We start from the raw sequence: 14,283 nt of genomic DNA on the forward strand, positions 1-14,283 counted from the left end.
GGAGTAATTTGGGATTCACATCAGGAAGTGATGATTACAACCTAAACTGGACACCAGCTCTTCTCTGATGAATACCTTAGTACACTACTTCCCTAAGTTCACAACACTTGCCATCTCCAGGATATCTGTATTTATGTATTTAAGAGGGATAAAAATATTGTCGTGATGAAACCGATCTATGTCTTGTCTGAGGTGGAGGTTACAAGAATGCATGCGTGCATACACATGACCATACATGCACAGTGAATAAAGTCTGTAGATTATGCCGATGTCCATTTTCTGGTTTTGCTATTACAGTCATGTGCGATGTCACCATTGGAGAAATTTGGGTAAACTACACAGAACCCCTCTGTACTATATTATATGGAATTAATCTGTATGTGTATATATAAAATTCTGCCTCCAGACTGCCTTTGGACTTGAGCTACAACATCAACTCTTCCCTGAGTCTGCCTCTCTTGGCCTGTCCTGCATATTTCAGACTCGCCAGCCTGAAGTCGTGTGACTCAGCTGCTTAAATTAATCTCATATACACAGACATCACTGGGTCTGTTTCTCTGGAGAACCCTACGATAGATTTTATACTAATATACTACAGTAATATATACATACATATAATTTGAAACAATACAGAAGAAACTGATACATGCTTGCCTGTCGCAGGAAGGACAGGACGGAGAGGGGGGAGCACCACCCCTATGTACCAAACAGCCTTCTGTGCTGCTGCCAGCCCGGCTGCCCCAGGTTCAAGCAGATATAATGGCGTGTGGCCCAGGCAGTGGCTACACAGCTAAGGATTTTAAGGCACAATGCAGCGAGATGCCAGGGCCACGGTCACACACGTGAAACATTCTAAAGCCAAGAGCAGTCGCAGGATTCTGCGCATGGGCCCCCAAGGGCACTCTGGAGGCCGTCGCAGACCCTCAGGTCCCACGTGAGGAGACAGCCCACTAGAACACAGCAGGCGGCCCTCCTCCCAGATCTCACCCGGGTCAGCCTCCCGGGCACCCAGCCTCCTCTGCACAGCACGGGGCAGGCTCACAGAGGGAAAAGCGGCCCAAACCCAAAGGTCACACCAAACCCCACAGGAGAAGAGTAAACCAAGGTGATGAGGGGAGAGGGGAGGGGTCCCTCTGGAAGCTGGCCACTCAGGATTTCCAGCCTCTTCCACAGGAAGCCAGCTCACGAAGCACCAAGGCCTGTCCTGGGTCACACTTAGAAGACTTAACCCCTGACCCCACAGCGCCGATTCCCAAGCCTCCTCGATGCTGACGATGCTGACGCGGATTGGCACGGAGGAATGGGGGACTGCACGGCTGGGGGCTGCTGGGCACTCAGGACTGGCCCACCCCGAGGCCCCGCGCCAGCAGGCGCCACACTCACCAGATGGTCTCCATGATTTCGTGAGCGGCATCGTGGAGTTTGTCCTGAAAGACAACGGGACAGGGTTCAGAGCCGTCCCTCCCCGCTCCGGTGATGGGGGCGACCAGAGGAGGCAGGTGCTGCAGCCCCCGGGACTCCCCGACCCGCGGGACCTACCAGAGAGCTCCACCCACAGCGCTGGGGCCATGTCCTGCCACGTGGGACACGCTGGCTCCGGGAGCGCCTGTTCCTGCAGCGCCCTGCCGCCCAGCGGGCTGCGGGGAAGGGACCGGGAAGGACTCTAAGCCCCCGACCCGCCTGCCCCAGGACTTCCCCCAGGCGCTCCTGCAGCCTGGAAGCCACAGGCCTGCCTCTGAGTCCCTGAACTGCCGCAGGCCTCGGTCTCCATCTGTAAAATGGGGAAACACCACTCGTGCAACCACCGGGAACGGGCGAGCAGCGGTCCTCCCTCCCGGCCACGGCGACGCTCTCCTGGCCTCACTGCACCCGAGGGCTGGCCTCGCCACTTTCCCCGAGGAGCACGTCAGGGGTCGCTCTGGCTTTTTGCCGGGGTCTTGGCGGCCAGCTAACCCAAGACCTCGCAGAAACCAAGTGAGGACGATGCATCGTGTGGACGGTCTGTAACTCTAGACTGCACCTCCGCCCCGCCGGTGAAGGTTCCTATCGCGGTGAGGAGGGGTCTCGAAGAGGATGCACAGCGAGAGGAGGGCCCGCGAAGAGCACGGGCTGAAGCCGGAGGTGAGATGGTCAGGCCCAGAGCTGCCAGCCCTGCCCCGGGACAGCGACTGCCTCTCTCAGACCAGGCCACCATTTCCACGCTTCACAGTGGAGGACGGCAACGCGGGCAGAGCCCCTACGGGCCAGGGCATGGATGCCCGGAAGGTCCCAGGACAGGGCCCCCCACGGTGCAGCGGTCCTAACAGGTCAAACAACTCTGGAAACACCCTTTGTGTCCTAAGCCTCATCTTTGCAACAGCAGCCCTACTGAGCTATAATTCACACAGAATGGGCCCCCGCTTCAAGTATACAGTTCAGTGGGTTTTAATACATTCAGAGCTGGGCAACCACCCCCTCTATCTAGTTCCAGAACATCCCATCACCCCATTAGTAGACGTGCCCCAATCCCCTCCCCGGACCCTGCCCACACTAATCCACTCTCTGTTTCTGTGGACTTGCCCGTTCTGGACGTTTGTAAATAGAATTACGGTATGTGACCTTTTGCCCAGAATCTTATTTTTTAAGGCAAAGGAAAAAAACAATCTTCTATCGTTCTTAATAATATCCTCCAACTTACCAAGGACGGAGCAGTAAATATCCATTGAACTCATATTACTTAGACAAGGCCGGGGGCGGGAGATGGAGCATGTGCGGTCCAGCACAGGACAGCCCTGCAGACCAGTGGTTCCCGACACGGGGGAACCGACCCGCAGCTTCAGCACCACTGCTGACCCAGAAACCCTGGGGAAGAACCACTGATGGGAACAATCGGCCCCAAGACCTCCTGGCAAACGACAGAAAACAGTGAGGACAGCTGGGTTTGGAAAACAGTCTGGCAGCTCCTCAAAAGTTAAACAGTTAGCAAATGACCCAGCAATTCCTCTCCTGGGTGTCATGCCCAAGAGAAATGAGAATATTCGTCCACACAAAACCCTGAACATTGGGCTTCCTTGGTGGCGCAGTGATTATGAATCTGCCTACCAGTGCAGGGAACACAGGTTCGAGCCCTGGTCCGGGAAGATCCCACATGCCACGGAGCAACGAAGCCCATGTGCCACAACTACAGAGCCCATGTGCTGCAACTACTGAAGCCCACGTGCCTAGAGCCTGTGCTCCACAACATCACTGCAACGAGAAGTCCACGCACTGCAACAAAGACTAGAGCCCACTCGCCACAACTAGAGAAAGCCCGCACATAACAATGAAGACCCAACGCAGCCAAAAAAATACCACACCAAAAACCCGAACATTAATGTCCACAGAGGCGTGATTCACAACCGCCAAAATGTGGAAACCACCCAAATGTCCATCAACAGATGAATGAATAAACAAATGTGTCCCTCCACACACTGAAATATTATCCATCCACGAAAAAGAGTGAAGCAATGACACTCGCTACAACATGGATGGACCCTGAGAACACAATGCTCAGTGAGAGGAGCCAGACGGAAGACACACAGGGTGTGTGATTCCATTGATGGGAAACGTCCAGAACAGGCAAGTGCACAGAGACAGAGAGTGGGTTCCTGGTTGTCAGGGGCTGGGGAGGGGGATGGGAGGGATGCTAATGGGGATGGGGTTTCCTCTCGGGGTGATGGAATGTTCTAAAATTGGTAGTAGTGACGAGTGCACTCAATGAATACACTACAAAGCAGGGAACAGCACGCTTTAGGTGGATGAGGTGAAGAGTGTGGGAATTACACCTCAAAATAGCTATCAACAACAACAACAGCAACAGGGACTTCCCTGGCGGTCCAGTGGTTAGGACTCTGTGCTTTCACTGCCGAGGGCCCAGGTTCAATCCCTGGTTGGGGAACTAAGATCCCACAAGCTGCACGGCGCGGCAAAAAACAAACAAAAAACAAACAAAAAACTACAACACAATCTATAGGAGGAAATGCGAGGCATTGTTAAAAGCACCTCCACCTCAGTAGGAAAATACTGAGCATCTAAGACACTCATGTGGCCGACAGACTCTGTTCCTGGTCCACAACATTCAGTGAGTCCAGACAGACAGTCCTGGCAGCCCTGAATTCCCTAGGCTCCTGTACCCACTGAAAGCAGAGAAGATGCCACGCTTCCCGCAGGGTCTGCTCAGAGACAAACACACACAGCACAGTGTACAAGATGCTGAGGTAGCCACAGGATGAGGAGGGGGGTCTAGAACTTTCCACCAACGCTCTCCCGCGTCACACTCCTCCTGAGGGGAGCCGGGCCCCGTGCACTGAGGAGCCTCAGCAGCCCTGCGGGGCCCACGTGCAGAGGAGCCACAGGAGGGGCCTCCTGGAAGCCAGGCATCCCGCCCGGTCCGGCCTTCGGATGGGGAAGCCCCGGCTGAAGCCCCTACTGCAGCCTCCTGAGAGACCCTCGGCCGGAATCCCCTGGCCCGCCTGCTCTGAATCCCTGCCCTCAGAAACCACGGGAGGTCATCAGTGTGCGTCGTCTCAAGCTGCTAAATTCATGTCTGCGTTTAGGCCGATACACTACCCTGCGGGCACGGCCCGTAAGAACAAGTCTTAGAGCCACGGGAGGACGTGACAGTACCCAGGAGAGTCTCATTTTGGTCACCACTGTGGAGTTACAAAACAGCGTGTGCTCTCTGAAAGGACCCCGTGAGCACATGCGTGTACCTGAGCATGAGCCGCGTGGCAGCCCCGTGCCGGCTGGTTCTGCGCTCCCTCCCTCAGCCCCCTCAGGAGGCTGGACGTGCCCCAGAGACTCTCCTCCTGCAGGGGCAGCAGGGGCCCTCACGGCACGCGGGCCGCAGCCCTGGCTGAGCCACCGCGTCTCAGGCCGCATCACACAGACCTGGGAAGACAGGGGCCTGTCTTTTGTGCCAGTATGGTGCTGGCACAAAAACAAAAATATGGATCAATGGAACAGGATAGAAAGCCCAGAGATAAACCCACACATATATGGTCAACTTATCTTTGACAAAGGAGGCAAGAATATACAATGGAAAAAAGACAGCCTCTTCAATAAGTGGTGCTAGGAAAACTGGACAACTACATGTAAAAGAATGAAATTAGAACACTTCCTAACACCATACTCAAAATCGATTAAAGACCTAAATGTAAGGCCAGGCACTATAAAACTCTTAGAGGAAAACATAGGCAGAACACTCTATGACGTAAATCACAGCAAGATCCTTTTTGACCCACCTCCTAGAAAAGTGGAAATAAAAACAAAAATAAACAAATGGGACCTAATGAAACTTCAAAGCTTTTGCACAGCAAAGGAAACCATAAACAAGACGAAAAGACACCCCTCAGAATGAGAGAAAATATTTGCCAACAAAGCAACTGACAAAGGATCAATCTCCAAAATATACAAGCAGCTCATGTAGCTCAATATCAATAAAACAAACCACCGAATCCAAAAATGGGTGGAAGACCTAAATAGACATTTCTCCAAAGAAGATACACAGATTGCCAGCAAACACATGAAAGGATGCTCCACATCACTAATAATTAGAGAAATGCAAAACAAAACCACAACGAGGTTACACATCACACTGGTCAGAATGGTCATTATCAAATATCTATAAACAATAAATGCTGGAGTGGGTGTGGAGAAAAGGGAACCCTCTTGCACTGTTGATGGGAATGTAAATTGATACAGCCACTATGGAGAACAGTACGGAGGTCCTTAAAATTCTAAAAATGGAACTGCCATATGACCCAGCAGTCCCACTACTGGGCCTATACCCTGAGAAAACCATAATTCAGAAAGAGACATGTACCTCAATGTTCATTGCAGCACTGTTTACAATAGCCAGGACAAGGAAGCAATCTACATGTCCATCGACAGATGAATGGATAAAGAAGATGTGGCACATATATACAATGGAATATTATTCAGCCATAAAAAGAACTGAAATTGAGATTTTGTAGAGATGTGGATGGACTTACGGTCTGTCATACAGAATGAAGTAAGACAGAAGGAGAAAAATAAATACTGTATGCTAACACATATATATGGAATCTAAAAAAAAAAAATGGTACTGATGAACCTAGTGGCAGGGCAGGAATAAAGACATAGACATAGAGAGTGGACTTGAGGAGATGAGGGGAGGGGGAAGCTGGGGCGAAGTGAGAGTAGCATGGAGTTATATACACTACTGAATGTGAAATAGATAGTTAGTGGAAAGCAGCAGCACAGCACAGAGAGATCAGCTCGGTGCTTTGAAAGACCTAGAAAGGTGGGATAGGGAGGGTGGGAGGGAAGCTCAAGAGGGAGGGGATATGGGGATATATGTATACATATAGCTGATTCACTTTGTTATATAACAGAAACTCACACAACATTGTGAAGCAATTATATTCCAATAAAGATGTTAAAAACTAGAAAACATTTATCATAACTATTTTCCTTTCATCTGCAGAGTTCTACACCCATTATTCCAAATAAGCAGGGTTAGGGAAGAATTTTATTGTAAGTTTTGAATCATTCTGTTAATATAACCTTAATTATTCAGTGCAAGTTTTCAACCAGTGTATTTTAGATGATTTCAAAGTATTTTGTTTAATCATAAGCAATAAGCATTCAGATTGGGGTGAGAGTTGGAAGACGAAAGTCAATTGCTGTATTGGCAATTTGTATTATGCAAATCAGAGGAGAATAAAGCAATTAAGAAACAAAGCTGTGAATCAGAGAAAATGATTTAAAAATATAGACAATAGGACACAATGAGGTTCAGACCCTTATGAGGGTGATACTGGCACAGACACTGAGTAGGGTCTGTTCAAGAGCTATGCTGATGTTAGCTGTCTGCCATTGTGGCCTTTTTACATGTGGGCTTGTATGTCTTTCCAGATCTTGGATGAGAAAGACTCTGCATCTAATGCCTACTGATAATTTATTTTGATATGTTTTCCCTTAATTTTAGGATTGAAGAAGCTGCTTTTGCTTTTTCTTGATCTATGCTTACATATTTGTGGAACATGCCTCTGGGAGATGGGTGTGTAACAAGTCCTTTTGTGATTCAAGCTATTTCAAAAGCCACTGTACCTCTTGAATGTGTTGTGTAGTCTTTTGAGAGGAAGATAAAAATCATCCTTCAGAATCTGTAGACTGGTAACATAGAATCTGGTCTGGCCCAAGACCAGGGACAATCTTGCACCAATGTTTCTCTATGTAAACTGAAGAAGGTGATTATTAAAACTGATAGAAACACTTTAGGCTCATGTTCATGAGGACATAGGAGCTTCAACATGAACAGGGCTCTGAAGAGTGTTCCTGAGGCAGGCTGGGACCTGGGACCATTTGCTGCAGTGCTGGCACCGGGACAAACATTTTCTTGAGCAACAAACTACAAAGAAACTATAAGGGCTTAAAAATAACTGTGTGCATGCCCAGTTGGGGCAAATTATGAACAACAAGATACAAAAAGATCAAAAACTCTACCACTTCTGAGGAGCCTGGAGCAAAAGCAGGGCACTGTACATGCACCCTGCACACAGTATCACTGATGATTTGGGCAAACTACCTAAGTAGACCTCCAGCTCGACTCCCAGACCCACCCCTACCATCACCCCATATAAGGAGGCAGCTCAACCCACCTCAGGGAGCAAGTGAGCAAGGGAACATGTTAACATGTTGCTTGTTCTCCTTCCCTCCTGCTGCAGCAGGAGTCCCAATAAAGCCTTGCCTGAATTTTTTGCCTGGTCTCTTATCAATTTCTATTCATTAAGGAGGCCAGGAACCCTGGTCAACAACATTCCCCATGCCTCCTGGTAGCTTTGAAGCCTTGGGCCTCAGACACTTGCTCTAAATTAATTGATGCCCTAACTGCTCAAGGATCTGGAATTCTCCTAGCAACAGTCAAACTCACATTCCTGAGCCACTTTGGATATCATCTACCGTGTTGACACAGTGCAACAGGCTTGGCAAAACCCAGTCCCTGCCCTCTTATTCCTGTAATAAAGGGAACTGACAGAGCTGGAATTTAAATGATGCTGGCCTCCTTTCCTCTTTTGTTTATGGTACTGTGGTTGGTCAGACTCAGATCTCATCCAGTAAATATAACACTGGTGAGTAGGAATTCCACCCTCTAAGATTCATGACCACAAGGAGACAATCCATGGTTCTACTGGAACAGGGACGGCATAAGGAAATTTGTGATTTTAGACATGATTGACCATTGCCTGCCTCTTTCTTTAGTAGCCAATTCTATTTCACCAGAACATGTATTAAGATAGAATTGAGCTGAATTAATTTCCCCTTCAAGACATTTATAAGTACTATGGGAACCCTGAGTTCATAATAGGAAAGGGGTAAACAGAGACAGTGGGTAAATAGAGACACTGGGTCTTCTTGATATTTTTGGAAACAGGTGACTCAAGCATTGCACTCTAGGGAAATCTCATACTCTGTTATTTGCACCTTAAACTTTTTGGATATATTCTCCAGCTCTGTATGTTTGAAGACTTAGCACAACAGAATTAACACTATACCTCTATTTCTAGTTTGGTAAATTTTATGCAAAGGTAGTCTTTCATTACTGGTCAATACTTTGATCTAAATTTGCTTTAAAATCACAGTACTTTGCTATTAGAGCACCTTTTAAAAAATGGAAGTACATTGAGAAAGTGAGTGTTAACTTTTAAGCATTTTTAAGACAAATGATACACATTTGTGCAAATGAGTGGAAGAAAATCATTTGTATTAAATTAAATAACTTGATTGGGACACCAAGATTTGTATCTTTTCTTTAGAAGAAATAAGAACATATGAAGGGTAGTAATGTAGGTTCCAGGTCTGACTCTCCCATAAATAAATATGTTCCCTTAATCTAGTAAATTAAACCTTCTACATCTGATATTTTGGGAAGTTGATTTTTTCAGTTTCTTTTTATTCCTTAACATTCTGTGTTTTTAATTCTAAAGTCTTTCTTGTAGTTCAGGTAGTATATTCATCTACTAGTTTGATAAATGTGCTAAATAAATTTTGCAAGGTTAAAAGTCAATGTAATGTGCATACAAATTGCTTAGCTGTGCCATATTATAGGGACATAGGGAATGGCCTATTGATACTTTCTGGCATTCTTGTTCTATAAATATCAAGTCAGCTCTAATACACAAAAGGTTGAATTATTATTTAAATCATTTGTATTGTCCTAGACTGTCAAACAGGTAAATTTAAACAAGATAAGTCCTTGGTAAGCGTAAGAATTATTCCCATGTCTATCTAAACTATTCCAAATAATTCAGTTTATTTGAGCCATGTGTCTGCTTTGAAAACAATGTGTCTAATTTGAAAAAGAAATTTCACAATTTTCTTTGATAAAAGAAGCTAGAAGCCATAAGTCAGATAAAAACCGACTGACTGCCATCACCACTTTACAGAAAATGTTTTTGTTAATGTTATTTTCTGCTAATTACTATAGCCAAAGGCTAAAATTGTGTTTTATTTAATTATCCTAAAGGACTTAAGAGTCTCTAACAGTATTGACTCACGTTATTCCTAAAAGTCTTTATTCTACTCTTTGTTTTCAAAGTAGTTTTTTTCTCCTTTACTTCAATACCTCTGACTATTCTACCATGGTCTCCCCTTCTGTTCCCCTACCTCTGCCCACCCTTTCAAGGTGAAATTTAAGGTGAAATTTCCCACTCCTCTGTTTTTACTCTTGGTTCTTCTTGGAAGATGTCATCCATTCCCATGGCTGTGATTATATCTCAGTATCCAATCTTTATCCCAAATTTCATTGCCACATAGGATTAACTGTCCCTATTTACTTAAATATTCTATATAGGGACCTCAAACTGAAATCAAAAACCAAACTTATTTTTCTCTCACTTAAGCATTTTCTTCAGTTTATAATTTCAGTTATACTAGTAAAGTGATCATTCCACTCTCTCCTACGCTGGAAAAACTGTCTGCATCTTAGATTCTCCATTCCTCACTTTTACTTCCTACATCATCAAATCCTATCTAGTCTACCTCACTAGGAGCCTTAGAATCTCTTAATCCCTATTTATTGCCTTCCTAGGCCCTCAATCTCTCCAATTTACAATCTTGTTGAGGTCAGCAGTTTCCTAAAATTTTTCTTGGTTACTAATCTTTTCTCAGGTCATTTTTCATATAGCCACCAGAATGGTTAATACCCTACCTTATAATCATGCTCATTACCTCCAAGTTAATATCAAATCCCATTAATGCAGCAAAGAGAAATATTCATATTCTACACTCAGCCCACCTCTTTATCATAAACTCTTTACCATGCCATCATCCTCTCTTCAACTTACCACTCACAGAGTCACCCCACCCTACTGAACTTCTCATCACCCTCACAAACCTACCCAGTACTTCATGAATCTGGATTTACCACTGCAAAGGCTGACTCAGCTCAAATATCTCCTCCCAGATAATACATTTTGTGACTTCACAAGGAAACTAAGAAGGTGTTGGAAAATGGTACATATCTCTTATTGGGAAGCCACAAATATGGACCCAAGACAAAATGAGAGTCAAGGATTAGAATTTGTGTTCATGTATGAGGCTTCCTGTACTACCACAGTCATTTTCTCTGCTGATTAACTTCAGCTTCTACTATTGAACTGAAACAGAAAAAATGGACTCAAGTGAAGGCAGACCTTTCATCTGCAGGTGGACATGTGAAATGGATTCATCAGTGATTACTTGGGATGCTCAGAAATGGAGGCTTTGCTACTTTGTGTTGTCTGGTACCATGCATCACTGTACCCTACTGAGCTTGAAAGGATCATATAAGGTGTGGCTACTATCTATATTCCTAACGAAATGAAAATGTAATTCACCTTGAAAGTATATTTCCCTTGTTAAAATTATCAGAAAACATTAAAATATTGGTTCAGTTCATATTTATAATGAATTAATGTGTTAATATAATTTTCTTACTGATTAGTATTAATTAGCTAGTTAAGTTTATTGGGTTCTGTTAAATATTCAATTCAAGGCACAATACAGGTGAATTGAAATTGTAATGTTACTACTATAATGGTCAATTATGTTCTGCTTGAATTATTCATAACCCAAATACAAATGCCTCATTCTGTAGCACATATCCATGGGAAAACCAGGTTTTCAAATACATATTTGGTCAGTACAAAGTATTAGCTGGTTACTGATAACTCCGCTATAGGAGCCACAAATAAAATTACCATGACAAATATGCTTAATGGTTATTCTGCAGATGTTCCATTGTAAAACCTTACTCATGTTATTAATCTTCTGAAGCCTATTACCATTCCTGCAGACAAGACCATCAACTATACTAATGCTGTTAATTGTCTAATTCCAGGAGTCTTGAAAATAGAGGTTAGAAGCAGCCTTAGGTAAAACCAAAAAAGCCTGACAATAGCCCTAATAGATAGCTTTAAGTTACAAAATGAAAAAACTCTGGACAATTTATAAAGTGAGCTTTCTGAATTTGCACACTGAATTGTCACTAATGCTGGACATATCACTGTAAATCAGTTTCAAAAAATTGTACTTTACAACTCCTAAATTAATAAAAGTTTAAAATTGTAATATTTTATTCCCCAAAACATAGTGAACAGATAAGTTTTATTTCTTATCAGCTAATTCAAATGACAGTTTTCCCTTCCTGAAGTCTGCATATATCTACGAAATGTTGCATACATCTCTCTATATATCTATATGATTTTATATAAATAATATACATTATATAATTATATATAAATGAATTATGCATATAACTATAAAAACAAGAATAGTGGAGGGTTCGTGGAGGAAATAAATAGAATCCAGGAGATAAAAAATATCTTTTTTCTAATTGCCTTTTTATTTGCAGAAGAAAAAAATAATATAAAAAAATGTGAAAGAAAAATGTGTTGATCTGGGTACTAGCATGCCTTACTTTTTTCTAAGAATTTTCTTCTATTGTTTCCATCTTTCTCCTTTGGTACCTCTAAATGGAACTTTCAGCTTTCAAAGGCTGACCTAGAGCTAAGCTCCTGAAGGGATATTTTTTTTCCCACTTAGCAATGTAGAATGCTGGATAGATGTGTGTTTTCTCAATGCCAATGTGATATTTAAATATCATGTGTAGTACGTGTATCACAGACACAAGTGGCCCAATGTGTGTACCTGTTAGCTGAATGAAAGGTCATACTCTCCTAAGTTCCTGTGTATTTAATTAATCGTTCCTGCCTTAAAGTTCATACAAAATAATTGTGATCTGGCCCTTGCTCTTTGCCTTCACCATTTCCTCCATAAAAATCCAGATTTAAACCATAGTTATCTTTCTTTGTGTCTTCCCACTTATTGTTTTATTTTGAGTTTTTGTTTTTTCTACCTGAAACACTCTTCCCAAGCATTGACTATCTAGAATCCTAGTAATCCTTCAGTTGCCAACTTAGACTCCTCTTTCTTTGGTCAGCCTTTTGTGATTTCCAACAGTCATTTTGCATATTTGCTTCTATAGCACCCTTGAATTTCATTATTACGTATACTGCAAACTACCTGCTTGTTGAGTTTGCTTACACTTTTATATCAGAAGCTGCATGAAAAAAAAGAGAACTTGACAGCCTAATTTTTTGTCTCCTTCATGTTTGGCACAATTCCTGACACAGAGTGGCCACCCAAGATATAGGTGCTGAATAAATTAATGGAAGACTAAGTGGAAGAATGAATGAATACCACCGTAGGAAATGATAGTGTTTATGCTACTTATGCTCATTGCATTGAATTATATCAAAGATAAACATTTGATTTCAATTCAATGACTCAAAAAAGGCATGACACAATAAGAAAAATCAGGAAAACCTTCCAAATTGGTTTTGAAAAATATCTGCATTCTTTAATATTGGACTATATTAGATGTTTGAAGAATAGCAGAGAAGCCAATTTAGAAGAGAAAAAAAAAAAGCTTTTGCAATACTTTCTCCCAGATCCATCTATGAATCACACAAGCCCTCTTGAATTTAACTATGTTAATAATTTATTTTGGGACAGGGAGCTGTATATCTACTCTAATTTGCATTGTTCACTTGAAAATTAATAGTATAATTATGCATTGTGTAATATGTATAATTTTAATATATGTATAATTTATAATATATCTAGGATTAAAAAAACAGTAAAATCTCTGGAACTGTCTTGCAGAAACATAGACCTTTTGTCCAGTTTTATTTTCAGCTTGTTGGTCTGCACTGAGGGTATGACCATTCAATCATGATAGAGAATGACACCAAATGACCTTATAAAAGTTTAAGTTGCTTCCATGGTGTTGGCAATTTGATGTTAAAAATTATTTTAACACATTGGTAATACCCACTTTTTCTAAAAATTTTAATCCACGGGGAATTTTACTTTTAGCCTTTATTCTGTTTGTCAATTATGGCCACGTTCTTATAAAAATGTCAAGAGAAGCCTCTGAAAACACTGGTTTTTAATGATTAAAAAATTGATAATGGAGGTAGGTGATCTCAGGATGCATTTCTTTACCACATTTTTCTCTAAAACAGATCAACCTCAAGTGAACTTATCTGGAATCCTGCAGTGAACCTGTTTCAATTTTTAATGCTTAAAAATAAGACCTTATATATTTTATATCAGTAAATGATGGTTAGCTCTTTCTTGAACTTCTATTTTATCGCAGAAATATCGTCTCCATTCAAGCATATAAACCCCTTCTGTCTTGCAGGTTATCACCAACCCTAAGAAAAAAATAAGAACACTTTGAAGAAAACTAAAGGCAAAAAAGCATTTTTATGAGCACTTAAATAAAATTCACACATAGAATTATTCTAACCGCTTGAGAGATGTATACATACAATAAGTAGCAGAAAGTTCTAATGCAATATTAAAGGTTCAGTGGGCCCCTTTCAAAGGCAAATTCTAAGACCAAACCCTAACTAAGAGGCACTTCCTTTGCAAATGCAGATCAAAAGGTCAACAAATGTATAGAGTCAAATAGCTCTTGTTTTATTGCCCCATGGAGGCAACACACATTTAATTTATGTCTTTCTGGATCTTAAAACCCTTTAACTTGTTTTATTGGGGAGACTTTAGTTCGGAACTTAGATCAACGAGGTACAGGGGGACAAATGACAAAAAAACTAAGTGTAAGTGGCTCTGAAGCAAGTCAGTGTTTTGAACACTGAGGAGGGAAAGGAGACTTCCCTTGGGGGCTGTATAATAAATAAACAGGTGATGAAGGACAGAAGGGGTAGGTGAGCT

Source organism: Tursiops truncatus, chromosome 18, assembly GCF_011762595.2.
Source record: "Tursiops truncatus isolate mTurTru1 chromosome 18, mTurTru1.mat.Y, whole genome shotgun sequence".
In the NCBI taxonomy this organism is placed as follows: Eukaryota; Metazoa; Chordata; class Mammalia; order Artiodactyla; family Delphinidae; genus Tursiops; species Tursiops truncatus.